This window comes from Ursus arctos, unplaced genomic scaffold (genome assembly GCF_023065955.2).
Source record: "Ursus arctos isolate Adak ecotype North America unplaced genomic scaffold, UrsArc2.0 scaffold_33, whole genome shotgun sequence".
Classification (NCBI taxonomy): Eukaryota; Metazoa; Chordata; class Mammalia; order Carnivora; family Ursidae; genus Ursus; species Ursus arctos.
In genome coordinates, this window is record NW_026623019.1 from 7,858,948 (window position 1) to 7,868,124 (window position 9,177).

The following is a 9,177-nucleotide window of genomic DNA, read 5'->3' on the forward strand; positions in this document are numbered from 1 at the left end:
CCAAGAACCAATTTTGCCCCCTTGGCAGCAGTATCGGCTCTGTCGAGCATGCACGATCTTGAGAATAAGAATTTGCTTTTCGAGAATTCTTTATAATGACAAAAACCTGACTGGGTACCGTTTGAGATTCGGGGGTGTTCATTTACTCTGCGCCAGCAAAAATGCCACTGGAAGCGGAGTAGCATGGAGGCCACTGATCCACTTGGTTGTGCTGCTAATAATTTTCAGAAATAATTAAGCGATAATGTTAATTGAGCGGGGCTATCAGATGTGGTGATCTCCTGCTGCTAGATGAGTACTGAGAAGTGGGAATGTTTACTCCTCTAGCACGAGAAACTGCTTCTAGAGTAAATAAATCCCGATAACACAGTGATCATTTCCATTCTCCATTATTACCAGAATTGATACTGTTTCTTTGGATGGCGTTTTGCGCCTTCTCACGCCCTTCGTAAAAGTCTTAGCAGGGAGCTTTAACTTATGGGCGTTTGTTCATCTGTAACCCAGAGTGGTCTTTTATCATTATGTATTTTCACCTTTACAACGGACAAAACGTTTCTTCAGATGTTCCCAATAAACGCAAATTGAAAGACATGTAAGTAAGCTAAGGGACACAAGTTGAGAGCCGGGGACAGCCACCTTACTCTCTTCCATTTCCTTAAGTGCCCTCCCCCCTCCCCGAACGGGGCAGCTGACCCTGAGTCAGGTTGCTCTGCCCTGGGCCATGTCATTTAATCCCTCTGTGCCTTGGTGTCATCTCCCTGCTAAAGAATCAAACACACACGGGCTTCTGGTAAGAATAAATACGGAAAGCTGCTTCATCCAAGTTGACAGGCGCTACCGGATGAAGGGAAGCAGTGATCCAAGCTCTTTGTCACCTGTGTTCCCGTCCCTAACCTTGACCTCCGAGCCTACAGATGAGTAAGACAGTGACTCCGCCCTCAGTGAGCTCACACCGACAGCCTTCCTGCCTTCCTGTTTTCCTGGCATGTGGATTCTTGTTCCCCAAAGAGACGAGGTAGGCAGGCCATCCGATGGGAAGCAAGTTCAGCCTTCAGGCAGGCTGAGTACGGTAGGTAACAGAGGGCTTGCGGGGGAGAACTGCCCTTCCGGTTTCCGAATCACTGGCGTGTCCTCAGGGCCGCAGTGTGTGAGCAGGCTTGAGTCTCATCCTGGCGGCTCAGTTTGGTCCCAGCCGGACGCACCGTGTTGAGCAGGGCTGGTCCTTGAGTAGAGCGCGAGCCCCTTGAGGGCCGGTGCCTGTGGGCTCCTTAGTGGGTCCGGAGTCCCTAGATCGCTGCTCCCAACTACCAGCTGCAGGTGGAGAGAAATGCCGAGTGATGGGTCTTGAACAGATAGTGAGACGGAGGGTCAGCAGACCTGGTGTCATCTTGCTGCCAGTGTCATTCTTCAACAACTATATCATCCTAAACCCTTGTCCAAAATGACCAGCTGTCAGTGCTCCTCTGGTCTGTCTCCAGCCGATGCGGCCACAACCCAGAGGAGCAGTGCTGACCCTTGGCTTTCTAACATCTGCAATGTTTCTTAGCTCTCATGCTCTCACCCCTTCCTCCTCCTCTCAGAAGCCCCACGCCAGTGGCCTCAAGGACTCCAATGTAGTGACACATAGAAATTAAATGACAGGGCGCTAAGCCGAACCTACTGTCAGAACATCATGGGCCCAAGAGAGCCACTGCTGCCCCAGCCGCTGGGACAGTTAGCAGCCCCCCTGCAGAGGGGAGAGAGCCCCTCCGGCCCAGCCCGGGCTCAGCACAGCCTTCAGAGTGCATGTGGGGGCCTGAAGACGGAAAGCCAGACTCAGGAAAGGGGGCTGCTGAAAGACTGGCTTGATAAGGAGCCACATAAGTCACCGAGCCCCAGAGTCAATGGCGTTTGCTTCCGAGGCCTCCCTGGCAGGGACTTCCTATGAGGCCACCCTCTGCCTTAGAGACACTCTGCACTCCTTGCAATTAAAAAGTGGCATCCTTGTGTCCCAGCCTCCAAATGTAAGCCATGTATTTCCGCACATGTCAGTGGCAGGTCTCCCCATCCCTAGTCCACCTGTGGGAGCCCTTCAAGCCCCGTCCCAGTGCAGAGATGACACGGGCCGGCTGGCTGGAGGTGGAGCCTTGAGTCATGGAGAGAGGCTGGCAATCACAGCCTTGCTGCCGGCAGGAAGACCTGGGCATTAATATCTATATTTTTAAACTCCACACTTCAACACCAGCAGCCTGTTTTCTACTCTCAAGGCCTCATTAAAGCTGAGCTTGTCTTAACTGGGCGAGAGCGCCAGCTCCGTGTGGCTTGGGACAAGAAGCTTGTGGCGCAGTTGTCACAGTTGTTTCAATTTAACTTATTTTATGTTCTCGAGAGTCGAGCAAATCACACACGGTCCCCTGGAAAGGATGCTGACATGGCAGCTTCAACGGAGCTCCAGGAGTCTTCAGATGAGGGTAACTGGCTCATGTGTCTTCTACGTTTGGCTTTTCAGAGATCCCAGTGCATTACGTACAGGTCTGGAAAGGGCAGTGGCTTTCTTTCCTGATTTAATCATCAGTATCATATTTTTATAACTTAGATAAATCTGGTACAATCTTTACGGCACTTAACGTCAGCTATTGACCTAAAACATTCTCATAAATTTTTTTAGGAGATAAAAACCTTCTGGCGAGTTGCAAGCACCTACAAGTATCAGGAATACAGGATAGCTGCTATCTTCCCCCTCCCTACCCCCCCTTCAAGGCACTGCCACCCCCCTCCCTGCTCTTACGCATAATGCTAGGGCTCCCCGCTAACCTTCCTCGGCATCCTCAGGACCGGTCTTCTGCTTTCTCCTCCCGCTGAGGACAGGGACAGTCCTACCACTTCCCCAACCCCTATCGCTTGTCTCAAATAACAATAGAGTCCGCAGTATTAGCACCTGAGTTTTGAAATGTTTACTTCCTGTGGTTGAAAAATGATTTTGTAAGTGGTTGCCAAAAATGTAACCATGATCCGCACTTCTGAACATACTGGAATTTATGGAAACTACCCAGTTAATCATGACACAGGTCTTACCCTGACATTCACAGGGGTGGCTCGCAGTTCCTGTGAGACATGTCTGAACACGGCTGGGCGTCAGAGCATGGAGCCTTCGGATGGAGAGCGTGGTTCCGGAGCGGTTTCCCACCTGCATTTTTCAGACGGTCATAATATTTTATACACGTTAATAGGAGTTTCCTGAAACAAAGAGTTCCATGGTCTAGTAGGTTCGGGAGTCACCAAATACCAAATGTCCTGTTTGGAGGTTCTCAAAGTAAATCACCACAGTAGAGGCCCTGAGAAGCCCCACAGCAAAGTAAAATGCCCCTTACCTAGCATTTTCCAAACACGTTTGATCCCAGAACGCTTTTTACCCGGAGAAAACAGCATTGCAGGGGTCGAGGAATAGGACATTCTAACTAAGGTGTTAATAACTGGGGAGAGAGGTAAGTAAGCCTTGTTGATTGGAGGTCCGCTCTGGAGTGGGCAAGGGTGTCCTGGACTTGCCCTTACGGGGCGAGCATTTATTGGCTCTGCGTCGGGCGCTGTGCTTCATCCTTTACCCGAGCAGAGCCTTGTTCACTTTAATCCTTACCGCGACCACACGGCTAGGTCCCGCGCACCCATCTTTATAACTAAGGAACACGGGGACTAAGTAATCATCCCAAGGTCACGCAGTCTTTGATGAGTAGAGAACAGATCCCGTCCTGGCGTCCAGGTGTGCCTGTCACCAAGATCTCTTTCCTCCACTTGGAAAGCTCTGCCGCTTCCCCACGGAGCTTTCGCGGCCTCGGCGGAGATCTGAATAAGGACTAGCGTGGGTCAGGAAGGTGGAAGTGGTCCCCAGGATGCCCTGGAATTGAACGTCTGCTGATGGGACAGACTGGACTCAGCCAGTATCTCCAGGGCTGGGGGCCAGGCTGAGAAATCAGGTTTGTCCTCCTCGTGCCTCCGTGTTGAGTTGGTGCTGCCCTTCTTCCAGCTGGGGCAGAGCAGGATTCCCAGCTGTGAGCCCCAGAAGGAAGACATGGGCTCCCTCACGGCGTTACTGTGTGCCAGGACCTGAGCCGGCGTCCGACAGCTCCCTGGTCTTCTTACGTGCGGTCCCCCGATGGGCGGCATCGGCGTTCTCTGGGTAGTTGAAAGAAAGCCAGACTCTTGGATCCCACTTCAGAGCTCTCGGGAATCAGAATCTCTAAGGATGTGGCCCAAGAAACTGTTCGAACAAGTCTTGCAGAGGATTCTTAAACATACGCTAGTCCAGATCTCTCATTTGAGAGATGATAAAACCATGTCCTAGGGTAGGGACTTGAAGTGATTGACTAAGTTCCTACAGGTAAGTATTAGTCGAGCCAAGCGGAGTAGATCCCTTAGTTCTACCAGCCTTCCACAGTCCCCTCCCTGGATTTTCCTGGGGGTGTCCTGCCTCATCCTCTTTTTACGCATGTGCTTTGGACGGAGCAGACTCCGTGCTCCTAGCCTTCGGGGTGTGTGGCCAGATCCAGTCTGGTCAAACGGAGTGCCGCCAGCCTGGCCACAGATGCTTGGTTCAGGGATGGGCGTATGACTCAAGCCAAGCCAAGGAGACTGGCTCTTGGGATTTTTACTTGGGAATCTTAGGAAAGAGTCTCTTTCCTTCCACTGAGATTGATAGCGATAAGGTGAGGTATGCAGGACCCGTGTACCATGAAGCCCACCCGAGTAGAAGTCTCATCGGGAAGGTGCCTCTGGCCTCATTTGCCCTACTCTGGCCTCCAGAACCTCGATTTGAGCCATCAGTTAGACTCCGGTTAGTCCAGGTACCTGCGTACACAGCTCTCAGAGGAGATTGTTCATGAATATTTTGTGATGGCAGGCTTGCTGAGAATGTGACCCCTCACTCTGGCTGGAGAATTACAGGGAGTTTACTAAATGTGATAACCGTCACTGAGCGCTGAAAGTCAAAACGCAGCCTCTGATGGGAATCTTTTTTTTTTTTTTAAAGATTTTATTTACTTATATGACAGAGAGAGAGAGACAGCCAGTGAGAGAGGGAACACAGGCAGGGGGAGTGGAAGAGGAAGAAGCAGGCTCTCAGCAGAGGAGCCTGATGTGGGGCTCGATCCCAGGACTCCGGCATCACGCCCTGAGCCGAAGGCAGACGCTTAACGACTGAGCCACCCAGGCGCCCCTGATGGGAATATTTCAATCGTTCTTAGCAAGGAGTAATCATCATTCTTAACCAACGTGGCCAAGGTGTCAGTTCTGGTCTGCACTGCCCCACTAAGTGGAAGTGTGGTTGGTAGATATTGCTGTGGAATTCCCTTAAACAATCCTAGAAAGGAAGCAATAGTTCAAGGTTTTTCTGGTAATCATTCTATATCCAATATCATGTGAATCACACAAGGACTTCTAAATGTCAAAATATCCCCACTTGGAAATGAAAAGCTTCCGTACTATTTCATCCCCAATGAGTACATGGTCTGGACACAAGGGAGATGCTCTCCCGGCCGTGCTGTCAAACTGAAAGAATAGCATTTAGGGAGCACGATGCGCCAGGTACTGTGCTCAAACTTTGGTAATTCTCATCTCAGGAGCCTGCAAGGAACCCTGGGAGACACTAGCTCTGGGAGCCCGCGTCCTGGGAGCCCCTCCTCTGCTCCTGACGGTGTTGTGTGCAGGAGATGCACAGCAGCTCTCTCTAGCGTCACATCTGCAAACCCTGGCGATCTAACACGCAGATCGCTACCCACGAGGTGCCGGTGTAGGTGAACAAAACTGGCAGCACGCGAGACAAATGATCAGCCTCCTTCTGGTCCCCTCTCCGGGCTACTGAACTAAATACTTGCTGGGTTAGAATCCTCAGCAGTAAAATGGGAGCCCAAATCCGTCACCTCCAAAGTCTCTCTTGGCCCTGTGGTCAACAGATAGAATATGAATGCTTTGATATGCTTTCTTCACTGCCTCCAAAGCAGCGGGACCCCGGGGTTCCTCTGTAGGAGGGTCTCGGAAGTGGCACCCTGGTTGAAAGATGAAATTAGGAAACTTGAAACTCCAGCTACGTGGCTGGTAGGCTATGTTTATTTGGATTATATGCTTATTCAGTGTAGATTTTAGAGGCTAGAGGTTCACAGATCATTATAATGCCCTCTCCCCAAAGCTTCCCCTGGGTGTCTCCAGATACGGCTGTGAGAACGCCCATTGTTGTGTTTTGAGGGTGGGGGAAGGGAAGAAATTCCTGCTCTTGGAAAACCTTCTTTGGATTTGGTCTGATACTGAGGGTTTGGCTCTCCTTACATTTCGGAGGTCATCTCCTCCTCCAGATAAACCCCAAAAGGTAGTGAGAGCCAGTCTGTACGTTACAAAGGAAGTACCGAGGCTTCAGCTCTGGATCACAATCGCTGAGCTAAAGGTATTTTCTATTTGTAATAGGATATTAGACTTTATTTTAATCAGCAGGTTTTTCCTTTGAGTGCAATCTCAGATCTCTCTTATGAAGGTCATGTTAACCTTCCCCTACCAGGTCTTGGGAGAGAAAATAGAATTCTCTGGGAAAAGCAGTCACTTAAGATAACAATTGATTGAGCGAAGCCTGGGCGGTGCAATCAGTTACGTTTCCGACTCTTGGTTTTGGCTCCGGTCGTGATTTCAGGATGAAGGAGGTCGAGCCCCGGGTCAGGTTCCAGGCTCATTGCGGAGGCTGCTTGAGACTTTCTCTCCCTCTCTCTCTGCCCCTCCCTGCTGCCTATGCGTGTGCTCTCTCTCAAATATATAAATCTTTTAGAGCAAAATACAGCAATTGATTGTTGCTCGGGATTTGATTGACTAGGCTGAACACCTTCTACCTGAACTGCAGGGGATAGGAGAATGTAAACCACGTGTGGTTTTCCACCTTTGGTGGTCAAAGCAAGGTAGCAGTGGTCTAGCAGAGCACCAGTGGTCTTAAACTCCGCTTTGTTTGGTATTAATAATGTTCCCAAACCACAGGAGATGCAAACACAGCGGTCACTAAATGGTTTTTGCTCTGGGACGAGGTATTTCAATAACTCAGGTACCACCATCTTCCTTATACTTTAGTGGCTCAAAAGAACTCTCTGGTTACAATGTCAGTCCCTACAGACCTTCCAGCTCTTATTGCTGGCATTTCCCTAATACTTGGTGTATTCGGGTTCTTTGGACTCATCTCTGAAACTATGAGCTTTCCCAGATAAATGATAGAAAAGGGAAGAACTGGGCAGGGAAATGGCAAATATCATTGACGTCGGTAAAGTTTATGGAGTTTAGTGAAGAGAATGTTGGCTGGGGACTATCACACTTATCATCACTGGGTCTTTTGAATGTAGGTAAGTCACTTTCCCATGTTTCTGTAAAATCAGGGAAATCTGACTTGCCCTGTATCCTGAGGAGAGATGTTAGAATTACAACATTTTGAGTATTCCAGAATATTAATTTTTCTTCTGGAGGACAAAAGAAAGACTCAGTCATCACCCACTTCTGCACAAGCCACTTGGGTTTGGTTTGTGTGCTCGCAAGTCACAGAGTCTCCGCAGAAGGTTCCAGTGGAAAAGGTTTTCCTGTGAAAGCAGTGGCCCAAGGGGGAACTCCAGTCTCCTTGGTAATTCATAAGAGAGACGGTTCCCGTGGCCAAGTCCCCTACAGCCATGACTGACAACAGTCTGCCAGCACTAGGGTCTCAGCTGAGGGGCTCACGCACGGATCGTCACACGGTTATTCTAACATGAAGGAAACTCATTATTGTCTCATTTTTGCTCCTCTTACTGTGACTTCTCAGTTCTTTTCCTGCTTCCATTACACTTCCTCTGTCTCCATCAGAGCTTCTACTTATTAATGGTTCTCATGCCTCAAGACATTGGCTTCTTCAAAACCTTAGCTTCTTCATGATCCCCACTCTCTCTAGTGACATTTCAGCTTCTGCTTGTGCTCTTGTTGTGTTCTTTCTGTATTTTTCAATTCAAATTCATGAATGACAGAAGATTTAGTGGGGCCATCTAGTTCCTCTATGGGTAGAACTTTTTAGTCATAGGCCGCTGTCTACCTTGCGTATACCTTGATCTGGGATCAGTTGCCAACTCCAGGTTCAAGCACATTCATTCAGGTGGGAACATGGGACAGGGACAGGGCTGGCTCCATATGGAACAGAATATGCTTTCTGGGTCTGCCTTTTACCTTGGGCTTTAACCTGGCCTCACCTGGGCCACCAGAGGCATCAGGACAGAGGAGACTGCAAAGGAGGGTGGCCAGTGCCTGTGTGGGGGTAGGAGGAACCCATTTAGAGACGGTAGAAACTCTGCTCAAAGCAGGGACCCTCCATGTCATGAAATATGTGCCAGGTGCTGGGAATAATAGAGTAAGATCCGGTCCTGCTCTAACAACGTGAGTCATACTTCCTGAGGTTCAAGACTAAGGATGAAGAGGAGGAGCTAGAGGTGGTGATGGTGAACTACTCTTTTCCAGAAGTTTGATGGTAAAGACAAGAGTAGCTCCAGGTGACTGCAGTGTTTGCGGGAAGGATTAATTTCCAGTGTGTGTATGAGAACAAATGTTGCCTGAATATGTCGGTGGATGACAGAGCCAAACCGAGGATGAGGTAAAATGGATGGTCTCCCCGTGAGATTTGTTCATACATTCACGTGTTGATTTATTGATTAGTCCCGTGCGCTTTACTGTCTACTGAGCTTGGTGCTAGGCTCTGGAACAAGATTAAAAAAAAAAAAAAAATCCACCCTCCCATCCTCCCTGAACTCCTTGTCCTCAAACCGCTTGGAGGTGTGCTCCCGCCTTATGCTCACCTTCACTCAAAGCCAAGTTTTTCCAGCTTCATCACTGGCTGTTTTGTGGAAAGTTCAGAGGAACTGATTTTGCAAGGTTTTCTGCCTTGGGCAAAGCCCGCAAGAGCCCAGTGTTTTGGCGCCCCCCAGGGGTACCCATTCAGCCCCATTCCTGCTCAGTGATGGATTCCTGCCCCTGAGGGGCAGAGTGAGGCCAGCAGTTAAACTGTCCAGCCTTAATAACAGACTTTATCGTGCGCTCCGGACTTTTCTCCTAAGAAGGGGTTGGGGGAGGGGAGGCTGCAGCCCCAGGAAGCTCTCCTTGGTGTAGCTGACACTGTGAATCTTAGAGTCCTGCTATGAGTGGAAACCTAATTCTGCGCTCCTTAGT

At 49.6% G+C, this 9,177-nt stretch overlaps 1 long non-coding RNA gene across 1 annotated transcript; it reads left to right on the forward strand.

Annotated features, from left to right (window-relative positions):
• The first annotated feature begins 763 nt into the window (after positions 1-763).
• LOC130542353 (uncharacterized) lies at positions 764-5,438 on the forward strand. Its single transcript, XR_008956846.1, has 2 exons — positions 764-1,069; positions 3,069-5,438. It is a non-coding gene; the product is annotated as an uncharacterized LOC130542353 (long non-coding RNA).
• The last annotated feature ends 3,739 nt before the right edge of the window (positions 5,439-9,177 follow it).